Here is a 17,599-nt window from a genome sequence, read left to right as displayed (position 1 = left end):
CTCTCTTCCACGTTTAAAGATCTCGCTCGACAGTCCGTTTTTGCCTACGCCTTTTTTCTTCTTCAGCTTCCCGGCTGGTGAGAAGGTTCCCATCCGCCCGAGAAGGTTTCCATCGGTGGTCACTGCGACCTGCGGCACATTGCCTCTGCGAGACTGGTTTACCTTCTCATAGAACTTTCGCGTATCACTGGCACGGTACAGCTGCTCCAGCTCCTCATGTTCACGATCCTCTTGCTGGCGATTCATTCGTTTGAGAATCGTAGTTATGTCGTTCTGTACCCGTTTGTAATTGGCCTTGTTCTGTCTCGTTGATGCCCAGATATAGCGTCCAGGTCCGGACGCTCTCATTCACCGCTGCTTCACACTTTCCGTCATACCATTCGTTTCTGTCATACTTCTAGTGTCGCCGTTGCGGTTTCCCCGATAGCTGTGCGAATGCTGCACTAGCCGTCCTCGAGAAGCGATGCACCAAGCCCCTCCGCTGTGGATAGTACCGCTTCGAACTGTTGTATTCCGGAGCCGCTTGATGTTGGGCCGCGAGGTTCGGCGCTGTCGCGTGTGGTATACGGTCGATAGTTTTGAGCGCAAAGATACCGCAACTTGGTAGTGATCCGAGCTAATTTCCGCACCGTGATTGGTGCGTACGTTTGTAATGTCTGAGAAGAACCGGCCGTCGATGAAAACATGGTCGATTTGGTTTGCTGTACGTTGGTCAGGTGGTTTTGTGGATGTCCTTTCGAGGAAAGGAGGTACTTCGACTGCCAGCTCTCGCGAAGCTGAGAATATGACGCATCGCTGGCCGTTGTCGTTCGTTACGGTGTGCAGGCTGTGCGGGCCGATCTTCGGCTTGTATATGTTTTTCCTATCGAACTGAGCGATCATGTCCCCGGTGACGATATTGATGTCTCTATGCGAGCAGCTATCGTAGAGTTTCTCCAGATGTGCGTAGAACGCTTCTTTCTCTACTTCGGGTCTTCCTTCGTGAGGACAGTGTACATTAAGGATAGTGTAGTTGTAGAGCCGGCCTTTAATTCTAATGATTATTAGCTGGATAAGATGTTCTTCGATGAAGATTTCTAGAAATCTCTCGAGTTTTCGCATAAATTGAGTTAATCTCACCGGCGGTTCACTACAGGACGTGCTCCATTCAAGGTTGTTCTACCCTTATACTAATCCCATTAGAAAAAAAGCGTCTAGTCGGTTCTGTTGCAGTGTACTGTCTCTTTACTCTATTACATGAAATACTTAGCGGAAAATTAGGATAAGAGCTGCTTCAAAAAGCTAACAGGTATGCTGCATGTTTGTTCACAGGTGACATTTTGACGTAGAATTACGTTAAATGGTTGTGTTCTGGGATTGGGGCGCAAATTGAAATACCGAAAACATCGCGAGCGTCACGAAGCTTGTCCAAATACAAATGCTTATAGCTCAGTCAGTTTTCAACGGATTTCCTTCTTTCTTGTAGTAATCGATTGGAGATTTAATAAAGCTTCCACCAAAGTGCAGATAGTTGTGATTTTATTGAGCTTGCAATAGCACTACTGAATTAGGTAGAGTCTTGTTCTGAACGCAGATTTCGACCAATCTGGATGATTGTTCTTCGGTTTTGTCGACCAGTTATCAACTCAGCTAAACCGGAAGTGCTTAGAGTTTTATAGATTTAAATGAAGTATCCTAGCTAAGGGCACCAGAAATTTGCAGAGATTGTTATTATCTTTCATTTTTTTCCATTCCACGCGCGTGGGTAAAGCCTGTTTTGATCAGTGTAATACAATTGTCATTGGTTTGACATTTTGTGAATAAATTCTGAACTCTATTGGGTTTCATATGCATATTAGCATTTTTGACTTTGAATGCATGGAGCTTTGTCAATTTTTATATTCAGTGGACATCTTAGCTATTGCGGACAGTGGTACAATGTAAGGCAATGTAAGCGGACATGAGTTTTTCGATGCGATTTTGTGGTTTTAGAGTAAAGGAGAACTGGCAGCACGGCCAACAATCAACACGCAGTTCTGCTTGCTCTATGTTAATCTTCAAATTATTAGTGTTTTTTATAAGTTTAAACAGCATAAGTTCTTAGAAACGTTAAACTGGTGCGCGGTTTGTACGGAAGTGAAAAAATAATTAGGTTTGAGTGCATCGTTTAGTGAAAAATCGTTAAAATGAACATTGAAAATCTTCGGTCGTGTGAAATGTGTCTAAAGTTTGAGCAGGATGACACAAGTTATCGTTCATCGAAAAAGCTCGCGAAGAACGCTTTCATGACACGGACAACGCGGTCAAACGAAAGAAAAAAAGTAACGTGAAAGAGACAACACCAGCTAAGTATCCCTACTCATTCTTTTGCATCATATGGTGTTTGTGTGATGTATTCTCGAAAGTGACGATGCCAGTCACGCACACTGAACGCAAACTGTTTGCTTCATATATGACTTGCTTTCACCACTGAAATGTAAATCATATAGGGTTGGTGGAGCTGATAACAAAGCAAACTTAGTGCTGTGCGCGTACTGCTTTCTCCCATGAAATAAAATAGTGTAATTGGTGAAATGGCAAAGTTTGGTTTCTCCTGTTAACTCTGAATGAACTCTGAAGAAGGAGATCATCCGATCGCTTTTAGCAGGATAAGTACCGTTACATTTTTAAAGCTATTTGTTAGTTTTGAGATCAGCTGAACCAGACATAAAAAACACCAACCGTGAAGTTTAATTTTTCACGCTCGCAGCGCCACCGCCGGTCGCTGTCGGGTAGACAAACTAACCAAAAAAAGCTGCCCATGAAATAGATGGGGAGATCCATACGAACAAAATGAAATCTGTTAGTAGAATACGCCGTTTCGCTTGTATAGAGAAAGTATATAGTCAAACATTTATTAGCGTGAGTTAAAGAAATATATATATACGCTTCCTATATTATTACAATTCATGATTTCTCTAGCTTTTAAACAACTGTTAAATATTCACATTTTTCATTTGATCATGTTGAAATTCATAAGTGGACTTGACACGAGTTCTACTATATATTCGGATTTTGAATGGTTTGGCTTTTTTTTGAAGTAGAATACTTCTCTCAGGAAGTTCGGCTACATAGGGTTGTGAAATGAAAATCTAAAACCGAAAAAAATGAATAATATGTCCAATTTCAAATGCTAATTAATCGGTTAGTATTCGATGGATTTCCTTCGTTCTTGCAGCAATAGATTGGAAAATCTTCTAAGATTCTTCCCAACAGAAGATAATTGTAATTTTATCATTCACATTATTGTACTATTGAAAATAGTCAAGCCTTGTCAAAACGAAAAATTCGACCTCTGATTGGTCGTTATATGATTGCTTCCCAAGCACGGTCGAACGAAACATATACCTTGCAATTGAAAACATGCTATTTGGCCTATATAAGAGCCTGTATCAGCCGAAGCCGCTCATAATAGTTCTTGACAGCGACAACAGCAGTCGTCCTTCCTTAGCAGCAGCACTAGCCCTGTGGTTGGTCACCACGTCTCAGGAGCAGCACGGTTCTTTTCAGCATATGTCGCCAGACTGCCGTTATTCTCCCCGTGTTGGGGCAGCATGAAGATTGCCATCAGGAAATCCAATTTTGAAATCAAAATGCCTTTTTCAAGGCAAATAAACAAGTCATTGAAAATGAATAATTTTTGTCAACGCAAGCAAGCATTCTGTGTTGCATCCTAGCAATTTATATCTGTCGCACCCGTCGAATTTACTGAACGTAAAGTAGCTTCCACTGTGCATGTTGTCCGTGTATCTTAATTCCCCCAATGTTGGGGCAGCTCAAAAGTAGTAATCAGCAACCGATTTTGAACCGCAAAATGCTTTTTTCAAGGCAAATAAACAAATAATTGAAGGGTAATAATTTCCTGGCATCAACACAAGCAGACATTCTGTGCGGGATGCAGTCAAATTCTGTTGTAGTTGTCTAATTTTTACTTCTACTTTATTTGGTAAACCCCCCACTGTAGGGGCAGCGCAAAGGCTGCGATCAGCATAACCAACTTTGAAAAACAAACGGTTAACGTTTATTCACTAAAAATTGATCCAATTCAAAACAAGTTTTTGTCTGAGTACAATAATCCAGTCATGCCTCGTGAACGTGAAGGTTTCCTATCACAGACATAGATTTCGTGCTCCAGCACGTTACAACACGTGGAAATTGTCTTTTGAAGTAGAATACTTCTCTCAGGAAGTTCGGCTACATAGGGATGTAAAATGAAAATCTAAAACCGAAAAAAGTTAAAAATATGTCCAATTTCAAATGCTAAATCGGTTAGTATTTGATGGATTTCCTTCGTTCTTGCAGCAGTAGATTGGAAAATGTTCTAAGACTCATCCCAAATGAAGATGATTGTAATTTTATTTGTCAAACTATTGTATTATTGAAAATAGTCAAGCCTTGTCAAAACGCAAAATTCGACCTCTGATTGGTCGTTACATGATTGCTTTCCAAGCACGGTCGACAGAATCATATACTATCATATATCATATACATATAATATATACAGGCTACTAAATGTTTTTGGAAGAGGTGAGGTGAACTGAGGTTTTATGCTGCTGCAAATACACAGCAGTGTGATGTTTATTACGATTTGTTGATACTGTGCTTAACAAGCGGTATATACGAAACCAATCCGATTTCAAAATGACTAACACGCAAACAGCCGGGTTATCTTCCTTGTAGAAGTATTCTACTTCAACTTTGCGGTCGTGGCTTTGCACACAACCCTCCTGTGATTTTTTTCAATAAACTTTGTTTGTACAGTAAGATCTTTTTTTACACGGTTTTAACAACGGGTTTTCAAATACCGCGGTTTTTTTTCTTTTTTTTTCACGTCGTTTTTTTAAATAATGTGGTTTTGCTCATGCTCATACTTAGTGGTTAAGGAAAAATATCGAATTTTTTATTGTTAGCATGTGGCACGCACCTAACATAAAGATCAAAGAATCAAAGCTAAAAGCGCCAAAGAAACGGACGCTTGGAGCGCCGTCTACTGGCGGATACTCGGGCATTATACGAAAGAAGCCCATTGACAAATTACATCGGTTTGTTAATTTTAAAATGTTTTCACATCTTTTAATATTGGTGTAGATATAACAGAAAGCAAATGAAACTTACCGTGTCACAAAGTTAGCTCAAACTGACTTGCCATTTCTCTGCGAATGATATGTGATACTTAAAAATCACATCACCAAAACTTCCGGCATCGGTAATATTTGGCATGCCATTAATTTATTTATTTCAATTTTTTTCTAACAAATCCCCTGGCTTTTGACAAATATTGCTATACAAAAACGTTATTCAGTTGCGCTGAAATCATGTATGGCGAAGTGACGACCTCAACGACATTATCTTTATCGTGATTAGTTAGGCGTTTTGTGATTAAATTTGGAACTAGCATATGTTCCATTTGTACAAGTTTCACAGGCTTCGAATTCATGCAACTTTGCCATTTTACAGATTAGATGAGGAACATAGCTTATTCATTACAGTAGCGAACGCGTCGAGCTTGTTTTCGCAATAGGCGGTCTGTCGGGGATTTCGCGCGCACTCTCGTGGTTGTGCACAGTATTGTTCTTCGAGTACGACGGCTTCACCTTTCAATGATCGCACGGTGTAACAGTGAGATGTTCGGGAGGTCTTAGAGATTCCGTCTGAGTTGTTTTCTATTTAGCACCAACTCTCGAAAAATTATATTACAAGAGAAAAAACGCGTTGTAGATATTATATCCTTTAAAATTGTGGCCGGCTTACAGTTTCCGAATAAAGTTTAACGTTTTACGAAATAAAGCTACTCATTGATTCGTGAATGGGTAAATTAAGGTGTTCATGAGCAGAAACGCGTAGAGTCGTACGATACGTAAGGTAACCGAAATCACTTAACCTTCCACGATTCGAAACATGCACATGCACCTGGCGCGCTTTCGTGAGTTCATATATCGAAGATCGTACCACTTACCTCGGGGAAGTGCGTGCACGTCGGGTTCAAAATCGGAAGAGTCGGTCAGTTCCTCTATTAGTACTTAATCAATGAAATGAAACGTCTTAGAAACATAAAAGATAGGTTCGCGAAACATATCTTAGCGGACGAGTGCCCATAAATACCGCCAAGAGTTTTATCGTAGAGAAGAAACGCGACAGACAACTAACACAATATTCCTATACCCGTGATGCTTGTGGAGTGTGCAGGAGTATATCCGGCCTCTAGTAACAACAAGTATCGAACTAACACCCCTTTCCTTCCTTCCTTTGATCTACGTTCTGGACCGGCAGGCGTCGGTACTGATCAGCATGCAGGGATTATTGGAGATGCACATCGAAAAGCTAAATCCCAAGCAGTAATCACTAAATTTGATTTACAACTCCAATCGATCCTGGTCAGTAACGAAGTGGCAACCGGTGGTGATCAATCAAATCAATCAAAAAGTCAAGGTGCTCACCCCTGAATTGAAAGATAATGTTATTTATAGCATTTTTGTAGAACATTTCGACTTTCTAAAAAATTGTTTTCAGGTTGCCCAAACGAGATTTATGAAAAAATTACTTTTTTAAGCTACAAACCCACTCTTTTTCCATATGTTTTTTTTATTTTTGCGGGGTTGTTTATGAATATTTTGCATGGTTCAGTTCAGCATTGCATTTAGTTTTTTGACTCCCAGAGCCCATTAAACATCGCAGAAAAATAATTTTTCTAATAATTTTTTATAAAACCCTTCAAAACATAAATAAAAAAAATTTTTGATCAAGAACTGAAATTTTAATTACAAAGCGGGATTTACGACGAAAATTTACATGAGAAAAGATACTTGATATCTTTTCGGGGAGCTGAGATATTGGCATTTTTATATGTGATGGAAAACTATGCATTTTAACAAATATATTTAATAATTGTTTTATTTTGGGAGATAAAAATAACAATGTTCAGAAACAAATGCGTTTTTGGATGGCTGATAACTTAGTGGAAGGTTAAAAATTTCGAAAAAACCAGCGAAAAAAGTAACAACGAAAATTGTGATTCTTAGTGCCTTCTAATAGAAAACTCAGTGTTGCACGTAATATGTAAGAGTTAGAAACATGATGTCTTCGGTAAAGTTTCTTGTTTGAAGATAACCTAAAACTTTGTCGAAGACATCTTGCGTTTATCTTATTCTGATTAAAAAGTGAATTTTCACCCATTTTTCTTCATTCAAAGATGCATTTTTGAATATTCTGAAACTTCTCTGAAACTTGCTATAATCAACATTTGAATCACTATTTAGGAAATTATACGCACAAACGGCAAAATAAAACACTGTGCCATGGAGATATTGAGCTTTAGTGTCATATTTTAGAAAATGCATAGTTTTCCATCACATGTAAAAAACGCCAATATCTCAGCCCCCCGATAAGATATCAAGAATCTTTTTTCATGTAAATTTTTGTCTTGAATCCCGCTTAGTAGTAAAAATTTCAGTTCTTGATCAAAAATTTTTTTACATGTGTTTTGAAGGGTTTTATCTAAAAACTATGAGAAAAAATCACTATTTTGTGATGTTCAATGGGCTCTGTGAGTCAAATTATTGAATGCGATGCTGAACCAAACCATGCAAAATATTCAAAAACAACCCCACAAAAATAAAAAAAAATATATGAAAAAATGTAGGAATCGAACAGATTTGAAAAAAGTGCAAAAGGTTGGTTCTGTAGCTTGTACAAGTAATATTTTCCATAAATCACGTTTGTGCAACCTGAAAACGATTTTTTAGAAAGTCGAAATGTTCTACAAAAATGCTATAAATAACATTATCTTTCAATTTAGGGCTGAGCACCTTGACTTTTCTAACATCGATTTATTTTGGGACACTCTAATGGAGAGCCATTCACAAGAGATTTCACGCTCCCGAATATGATTGCAATACAACAACTGTAACGTTCGATTACCACGTGATGTAGTAGTGAGATGTTCAAATGTATCTCATTACCCTTGAAATAAAATCGGGAGGTCTTTCTGGCTCCGTAAAACATTTTATGTTTTGAGCCGTGTCAAATAAACGTTATGTGCATGGTCTCCAGTATCAGCTAATATTCCTAAAATCTTTGATCGTTACTGATCATTGAAAGGGTCTCCTCATCAGTTTTCAATTTAATTCTTCAATTCATAGTATCTGAATAATGGAAATTATGTAAAGCGAATAAGTTCTACGAAAAGTTAAAAAATGTTCCATAATAAGGTTACCCTACGTTATATTGTACGCCATTAGCGTCGACACTTTACCGAACACGGTTGTTAATTTTTTTACATATTTATTATTATTATTACTAAACACTCCTCCAAATAACCCCTCAAGGCGGCATTCCCCTTTTAGATCGAACTAGCGATTGCGAGTAAGGCTTTTATCCACTAAAATATCGAGTCGTTTTTTCTATCATATCGACAGATAATAGGAATGAAACAACTCTAAAAAATCGAATAAAAATCGCATTATTTACTTGTTCTCACGGTAATGTATGTGTTTTTTTTTAATTGACGTTTTCAACAAGTAATTCTTCTGAAATGGTCGAGACAATAAAGAAAAAAAAAAAAGGCTTTCATAAGAACAGTGTTTTATGCGATAGGTAAGTACTTTATCATTTAAATTCAACAATGGCATATCTCGAAATGTAAAAAACAGGAATTAACCGTTATATAGTGCATAAAAAATGCATCAATGCCCTTTTTGTGCTTTCTTACATCAGTTTCTGTCTTTGTATTGTTGGATAAATTGCTTAAGATTTGAAATCGTAGCTACTGTCATATTCGAGTGAGCATTGAAAAAGAGAAATAAATAAGAATTTAAATCTAAATGTGCAACCGAACAGAAAATGGTTATAGAAACGAACGCTTGCGTGATCACAATGTATCGCAAAGTACCAACCGCTGGACATCTATAATTCACTTCCTAATCACAACAGCACGGCTAAACCGAACGGATATTGTACACAAACACTGCATACTCGACGATGAATCAACAGAATTGGGTGGATATAGTTTACTATTATAATCGTAATTAGCGCACGACAATGAATTTTCCCACCTCCCGAAATGGTGAAGTCATCGTCCGCCACGGATTCCGAGTCACTCACCTCAGGTTTACTACCAGGAACCAGGAAAAACGGACTGTGACTGCTGGGGGTAGCAGACATCGTTTGTCAAAAAGCTGAAGGACTGCAACCGGGGCGCTAGCTGAGCAATCCGTCCGTAACATCGTGAGGCAGGTCACGCGATACTAAATTGCTGCTTTATTCCCAAACTCATTGGCCGTTTCCGTCCGGGCTATTTGTTTCGCGGTTGTTCTTTGTTACGCCAAAAGGTTGGCTAGTTTCGACACCTAATGAGCTGTGTCCTATCCCGGCTGGGTCTAGGCTTCGGAAATGTCAATGACCATTGTCCTCGGTGCAACAAATCGACCCGGATGGACGTTCACTTGTCCTATTAGAGATTGAATCGGATTTCCAAAAATCCTGTACGTGTATGCTCTCTTAGGGTCCTGCATCTACAGTAATGCGATTAAAGGCATTAGACAGAACTGTGCAGCAAGGTAATTGCAATCTCATCACGTAAGTTACGCACTGCACTACTGCTTCGGTCGGACATGCTTACAGGCAGGCTCAACTGGTCTTTAGTTACCGTCGGCATCGGTGCAGGATTTTGGTTTCGTCGCCTGCGTCTAGGCCGGATCTAAAACGGGACATTGTAATGTTAGCCAAAGCTTCTCCAATGCGAACGTTCAGACTCAATGAACGGTTACAGCAAATCAGCCCCGAAGCTGGATTAAAGTTACAATTTGAATTTATCCTCGTCCACGCTCGATGTCGGACCAGTCAAGCGGGAGACATTGAGTGGAAGGACTGTAATAAAGAAACTCAGTGAAGCATAACCTGCCATCACCGGCGGTGTTAGTCAAAGACGATGATTAGGCGACATGAAGGCGTTAGCAACGTCCCCTCGCCTACCACCAACCCTTGGAGAAAACTATCGCCCATCCGAAAATGTAGCGGGGATGTAAGTTGACCATCGCCCGAGCAGCCGGGGATTTACTTCCAAATGCATCAGCATCAAGTGCATTGCCCGTCTGCTGCTGTAGGCGTGTAATCCACATTGTTTAATTGAGTTACAATCGAAAATTGAATTTTACATAATAATACCGTCACGCAGCGATGCAGCTTCGATTGGACGCATTTCGGGTGGCCTGTCCCGGTGGGAAGTTGGATGGATGGATCAATCTGGATCCCATTAGGTGTGTATTATTCATATTCTGAAATCTAATTGAATTTTCCTTCAACTATCGGTTCGATTCGGATAGCGATGAACGGGATGAGTTTTGTAATGCGAGTGACCGATGATTGATTACTTGCAAATTGATGTCGCATCAAAATGTTCGATTAATGGTGCTGAGAATTGCGTCTAATAAAGCTGAAATGTTGATTTTTCTCTCTAAAATATTATGTCACAGTCGGCATGTGTACTTGTGAAACAAACAGATGTACTGAACGATTTTTCATGCCTTTATGGTTATAATAAATCAGCATTCAATAATCTGACCCTTTACCGTAAAACCCATTTTCATTACCGACCAAAATACACAGCTCAATAAAAGAATATACTTTTTTTTGAAAAAAAAAAAAAAAACTCGGATTTACGATAATAGAAACCGCATCCCTACCACCTATTTTTTCTGCAAAAATAAATAACTGTCCTGCAGAGCGATACTCAATCCTGCTCAATGCTGTTATTGCAATTTAATTATCCCATTAACCATCAGATTATCTCCACCCATTTCCAAAATATTTTCCAAAAATACACCCAGCTGGATGTCATGTCGAGATCGATATTATTTTCCAAAAAAAAAAGAACGAGAGATTCTTAACTAGCTTCCAATAATTTGATTTACTGTCCTGACCCTTCCGCCAAAACGGCGGAACATTTTTAAAATCAGCTTCGGAAAAAAATCCAAAAACACAAAAAAAAGTCAGGAGGGTGCCTCCCATTCGAGCTGATTACCCATCGCAACCAGGATCTACCCTCTCGTTTTTCGAGAGAACGAAAAAATGTTGAAGAAAATCAGCTGGATCTCATTGCCGTGACATCGATCCGTGACTCTCATAATCCCTCATTAGCTAACGACGGCGATGCAGTCCGGGTGTCCTTGCACCCATATCCCCGACACTTACTCGCAATGAGATTTATTGCCGTTCCGTTTCATTTCCCCGTCGCATTTTTGCCTCATCGGATCTAATTTGGCTCGTTCCATAGTCTTCGTAGGACCGTGAGCTGCACCGGTGCGGGTAGAAAAAAAAACCACTCATGTGGTCACCCTTTTTTTGTCTCCTTCCTCTGGTGAGGACAAGAATCTGCTTTTGATATTTCTATTTTTTATTTGCGTTCCATATTTGCCAAACCAAAGGACCAAAAAAAGGGTTCCTCAGGCTATACGGCGACTGAGGCAATTCAATTTTCGGCTTTTTGTTTGCGTACATCTTATTTTTAGGTCTTCCCCTTTTCGTGGCTACTGCTGTTGACCATTACCCGGAATCCGCACGGGAAGGCCAAATTTATGACAATCATAAACAGATTAGAAGGGAATTGATTTCCATCGCAAACACATTCGCTCGCACAAAGCGCTGAAGGGTACCTAAGCAGAACAAATATGTTCTACTATCGGGACGAAGCAAACAGAAAAGACCTTTTCGGGTTCCTAAGTAAAACGGGTGAAAGTTGTGATTACCTAAATGGATTTGGTCAAACAGAGTAAATGAAGTTTGTTTACGATTTATTTTGCCAAGGAAATTGATCGATAGCTGGTGACAGATGGACAGATGGAATTTCCTTTGAAATTTGAGTAAATTTAGTGCGGAAAATCCACCTGCAACAGTTAGCAGCATATAGCAAACTTGATATGAATAACGCTGGCGTTGGCCGTGTACAGAACAGGACACTTGACATTGTAAAATTCTTCCAACCAGGATGTCAAGGGCTAGCGCAATCGATTCCCACTTTTCATGTCACACGTCAGAGCAATCGCTACACACTTCCTCCAGTGGTTTTGTTAGTTGGGAGCCAAGGACTTCCACTTCTCTTCCCCCGAGGGACAACCGTCTCGCGCCAAAATCAATTCCATTTTATACGACCCGGACGAACGGTTGTATAGAAATTTTAATCAAAAACAGAAAATTTATTGCTCAATTCCGTGCAGCAGCAGCAGCAGCATCGGTAATGCGAGCAGCGATGGAAGGACTGTCCTTCGTCAGTTATTATCATCATCAGCATCGTCGCATCGAGGAACGGATTTGAGCTGCCACCCCCCGATCGGTTGGGTTTGCTTGCACATGAATCCTTGAAGCTGGTGGGATAGAGATGCCAGATCTAAGAAAATTCTGTCAATCTACGGATTTGTCCGACTTCTAACTCGACCAGTCATCTTTTTCTTCAAATCAACAGCTGGATCACCTCAGTCTGTTATATAGAAATATTAATTTTCCTCAGCTGCGTGTTTGCAGTTCCACATCCAAAGAAAGAATTTTTATTCATTTATAACCTTTAGCGGTTTACGCTTTTCTTGTTTTACATTTCAATCAAGCCTACTCGTAGTTTAAACAATTTTGTTTTTAATTTCATCAACATGTTTCTTCGAAACGTCAGTTTTAAGTAAATTACTGCTGTAAATCTTTAAATTAATTAAAAAGATAATTACCATGAACTTTTCAAGCAAGTTTTACTGTCAAGACATCAAAATAGTCTAAACACAGAAGTGGAGGATGTAATAGTTAATGGTAAATAATAAATGTGCATGGTGTACCTGCAGGCGATTGGTTTATTGTTCGCGGAAATACGACCTTGAGATTTTTCATTCATTAGCTGCCTCCGAAGCAATAAGGAATAGGAAATGTATCTCATATTATATTATTCATTTCGTAATCAAAATTTGTGCTGCATTGGATTAAAATAGCAAAACCCAAGACCAGAAAAATGGTTCTTCCATAGCAACATTTAAAAAAAATATTTTTATAATATTTCAGTCATATTTCATTCGCTTCGAATAAAAACAAGTTAAAAAACGATAACATAGAGTTAATCTAAATGATTTCTTACGAAGATTCAGATAACTCGCGACTGCGATGACCTTCTGTGACATCTCTTTGAATATTGCTGAAGCATTCTTCAGTAGCATACTGCGTTCGAAAAGACGATCTTATACTATCAAAAACATCTAAACCAAATCTTTTACACAATTCTATCAACTACCTGTAATATATTTGATTTTTTCTAGGGAAAGTTTCGCCAAAGAACTTGTTTCTTAGAATTCATCACGATTCGCTAACTTACGCTTACCGCAATGGTGATAGGACTACCTTCCTCTTTCGTACAGCCACCGGCGAAACACTGACTCCTTGACAAACATGTAATCTGATTCATTTGATGCTTGAGAAATCCTCAGGAGCCATGCCTTATCCGGGTAACTAGGACTTTCTTTCGAAAAAGCTATGAGTTTTTCCAGTAATGCTTCTTGCAATTTCATGTTCAGATTCCGCAGTTTATGTTATTAAGTTTTTGAACCGTTAACAAAAAAAAAATGTACTGGAAGCAATCACAATTATTTTAAACATTATTTCAAGGTGATGGAGTACTTCTTAAATTATGCACTGGCAATAGCTAACCTATTCTTCAAGTCGAGAAGAAATATTGTTTGAATAAACTTTGTCTTTTCAAAGAAGTCCCCGAGGTTTCTTCATTTAACTGTCGTTCTAAATTATACTTTCATGGAAACATTTTTCTCATGGTCGCAGCTTGCCAAGACTTTGAATATGATAATTTATGGTGGAATTGGTGGCTTTTGACGTAGTTATCATTAATAATTCATTGCTCAGCAGAAAAATATTGATGACGAGCGTTTCTAGCACAGATGTCTTGATAGTCTCCCCGTCCCAGCTGATCAATTACTTATTTATTTGTTTCTATTACCGAGGTTTTAACCGGTAGACGTGGCTCCTCTAACTATCACACTTTTGAAATTTATAATACTATGAATATTTCAATTTATTTCACTGACTTTCGTCAAGTTTTACCTAAAAACGATCAAAATTAAAATTGGGGCAGAATGCACCGTGAAGAGCTTACAGCAGAGTGCTTGACAACTTAGGGTATGTTAAATTGCTTTTGATTTTACTTCTGAGACTTCAAGCGGCTCTCACTTGTGCTGATTTCTGTTAGTGGCATATTAGCCTTCTGTATTGGAGCATATTGACCTGTGTTGTGGTGCGTCTTGGTCATGGGCTTGTTCGGTGGCAACAGTGATTTTTACCAGAAATAACATTGAAATCGAGTATTTTAGAATTTTTTTTATAGATCCTATAATCATCTCACACGTTCAACGTCGCTTAAAAATGATTAGAAGCGCTGCAAATTGCGTAAATGCTTAACTAGTTCGTTTTGTACAATCCTCCCCCAATAAAATCTGATGTCTTGAAAGAAAACATCCAGGTAAAGGCAACAGAACCGTACAGTACATGTAGAGCAGAGCACCGCTGCAGCTCTCTTAGTAAAGTCGTGTGACAACGGCTTGAAACGGCATAGTGGCACACAAGTGCAGAAAATTCTGCGTCGTAGAACCTGGCGGCCTTTCAATATGTTCCGCGTCCTTTGCCTGGTGGGAATCAGGCAGAAAAAGATCAGTCGGTGGGAATCAGTCTTAGAACCAGATGCTTTTTCCTGACTACCCTAGTCAAGACCTTACTGCTTCGGCACAAACACCACGGGATCGCACAGGCGCCTTTTTCATTGTTGACAAGAATAACGGTACACCTGAAACCACCCCTGACATTTCTTTTATTGTTACGCATCTGCGTCAACAGTGCGAAGGTGGACTACTCCACACTTATGAAACGAGCAGAAATGGCGGAAGATGCTCTTAAATAAGCTAGGTGCTTCATTATCGTTCGCCGAGAATTGTTCCTCAGAACCGACCGCAAAGCGAACGAGGCAATCTCTGGGAGAAAAGGCTCCCGTGAGCTTTAAGAGAAGATTGATCGTGCTAAGCCCATTGGCTGGTTCGTCAACAGAGAAAGTTAGACTTGCGAAAGAAAAGGCTAACATGGACACTACGGACTACAGTAGTTGATAAAAAGCGACAAAAGAAAAAACGCGTGGAAAACGTGAAAATCGCTCTTAGAGAGCCCGAAAAGAAAAGCGGAGCAAGGGCGATGCGCTCATACTCAAGACTGACTACACACTCCAAAATCTTGAGGGTCATGAGAGGCGCCGCCTAACAAAAAGATTTGGGTGAGGATGTTCGGACCACTCGTCAATCTCGTACCGGCGAAATGATCTTGATCCAGAGATGTGAAGGGGAAAGAAGCTATCTAGGTAGCTAAAAGGGGAAAAACGTGTCTGTTCTGGCCCTTACTCCAGAGGTGACTCTTCAGTTTAAAAATCTGGATGAAATCACCGAAGGGTTTGACAATCCACAAGCCTTCGAAAAGGAGTGTGGAATGGTGGTGGCCGTGGAGGCAATTTTTCTTCGGAAGGGCTTTCCTGAGGCCCAGGTGGCCACCGTAATGCTTCCATCGGCTGAAAAAAAGCAAAGCCCTGAAGATGGTCAGGCTGAATGGCCGCTGTGCATCCTTCAACAGCTTCACGACATAAATCCAGGGCAAGTTTGTGTCGACGTTGCGGTGGTGCAAGTCACAAAACGCGGGACGGCGGGACGCCTGCCTACTGTTTGGTATGCAATTGTAAACCGGACGCTTAGCCCGTCACGGAGGCTCCAAGGGCCCGGCCATTAAGCCGGCTACTAAACCGTAGGCGAGAGGATGACGCAATCAAACCTGAACAACTGCTACGCGGCACAGCAGCTGCTATACCAGGCAGCAGCTGTCGGACATCGCCATCGTATCGGACCCCAACCGCATCCCTCCCGGAAATGGTAACTGGGTAGCGGATAGGTCCAGGATGGCGGCCATATGTACGATGAGCAGGTTCCCGGTTCAGGAGATTGTGTCGACCTCAAACAAGGGCTACGTGGTTGCCAAGCTAGACGAAGATTTTGAGACCGCGTACCAATCGGAACGCCTGGCCTCCGGCTGTTGAGCTACCACAAACAGAGAGTGACGGCAGCCACGCAGAGGTCGATGAGGTGGCAAGGGTAACCGATGATGTGCTCTTTGAGATCGCCAACTTCCTAAAGGTGAGCAAGGTACCGGGACCTGACGGAATCCCGAACCCTTCCATTAAGACGGCCATTAGGGTAGCCCCCGAATTGTTCAGGACGGTCTTGCAGAAAATCTTAAGCGACTGCCTCTTCCCGGACAAGTGGAAGCGACAGACATCTAGATTAATCTGTCTGCTAGAAAAAGCTGGAAATTTTCTCGACTCAGCACTGGGGCACGGTGTATCGTTGTACTGATCCTACAACATGCAAAATGTGCCGAAAAGAATATCGATAACGAATTCTCTCAACTAATCTAGTTGATCGAGACCGCATTAGCCCCCAGGCTAGCGTGCGATATTGTTGTGAGGGTAGGTCCACGGTGGATGCTATTCTCTCAGTCACCAAGACGGCCTAGGTAGCGTAAAAGAAGGGATACTTGGTATGGCGCAATTGTCACGCTAGACTCTAGACTCTAGATATGACTCTACAAGTCTACGGTGAGTCAATCAGCGAGGTCGAGTTGAAACCGCGCTATCCATACGTGTAGCCGAGGATTGGATGCACTCCTGGAAACTGTAGTTAGTCCACCATAAGACGGAGGTCATCGTAGTGAACAACCGCTTAGTAGTTCGCAGTCAGCGCTTCAGTTCATCCAGCGGCTTGTGGAGAATATGTCGAGGGACGCGTATTGATTACACTTTTGCCAATGTCGTCATCAGGATCCGTCAATTTCCGAGCATCTTCCAACGCACGCATTCCAGATACAACCCATATGTGGCGTACCGGGTAGAATGAAGTGCCAGACAGTGGCAGGGCTAACGATTTTTTCCGCGAACTCTAAAGCATGTTGCGTTATCCGAGAAGCTGTGAGCTGGTTTAACCAATTCGCTCTGGAAACAAAATGGTCATCCGATAGGTGGTGAGACTATGCACCTCTTCCAAGTGAACCGCCCAAACTCGGTTGTTAAAATTAAAATTGAAATTAAAATTGCTACCAACCTCTTCTCTTTTTGACAACCAACCGTTACCTCTAGTGGTCCAAGGTAATAAATCCCTACCGAGTTGGAGGGTCGCCAGTGAGAGGTCACTCGTTCAATTAGTAATGGAGTCATCCTCGGGAATCGTAGCTGACATATGTTCACCCTGCACCACACGCGAACTCTTACCACATGTTGAATTGCTGAGGGCAATTTAGTAATTTGAGCCCGCTGTCTCATCTCATTGAACACGGTTTCCGAATTCGCTATTCAAATTGCTCGTTATAGTGCTGTGAATCAACTTCGTAGTTATTCCGCGCGAACTACACAAGATAATGGGGTGTTTTTTTTTTTTGAAAGATATCTTACCAGCCTGAAAGAGTATTATCCCCTACCTCCGCGTCAGCACGCCAGCCATGTTGAGCCCTATCGGTATCCACAACC

Source organism: Wyeomyia smithii, chromosome 1 (genome assembly GCF_029784165.1).
Source record: "Wyeomyia smithii strain HCP4-BCI-WySm-NY-G18 chromosome 1, ASM2978416v1, whole genome shotgun sequence".
Lineage (NCBI taxonomy): Eukaryota > Metazoa > Arthropoda > Insecta > Diptera > Culicidae > Wyeomyia > Wyeomyia smithii.
The sequence above is the reverse complement of the archived record's forward strand: the minus strand, read 5'-3'. Positions refer to the sequence as shown.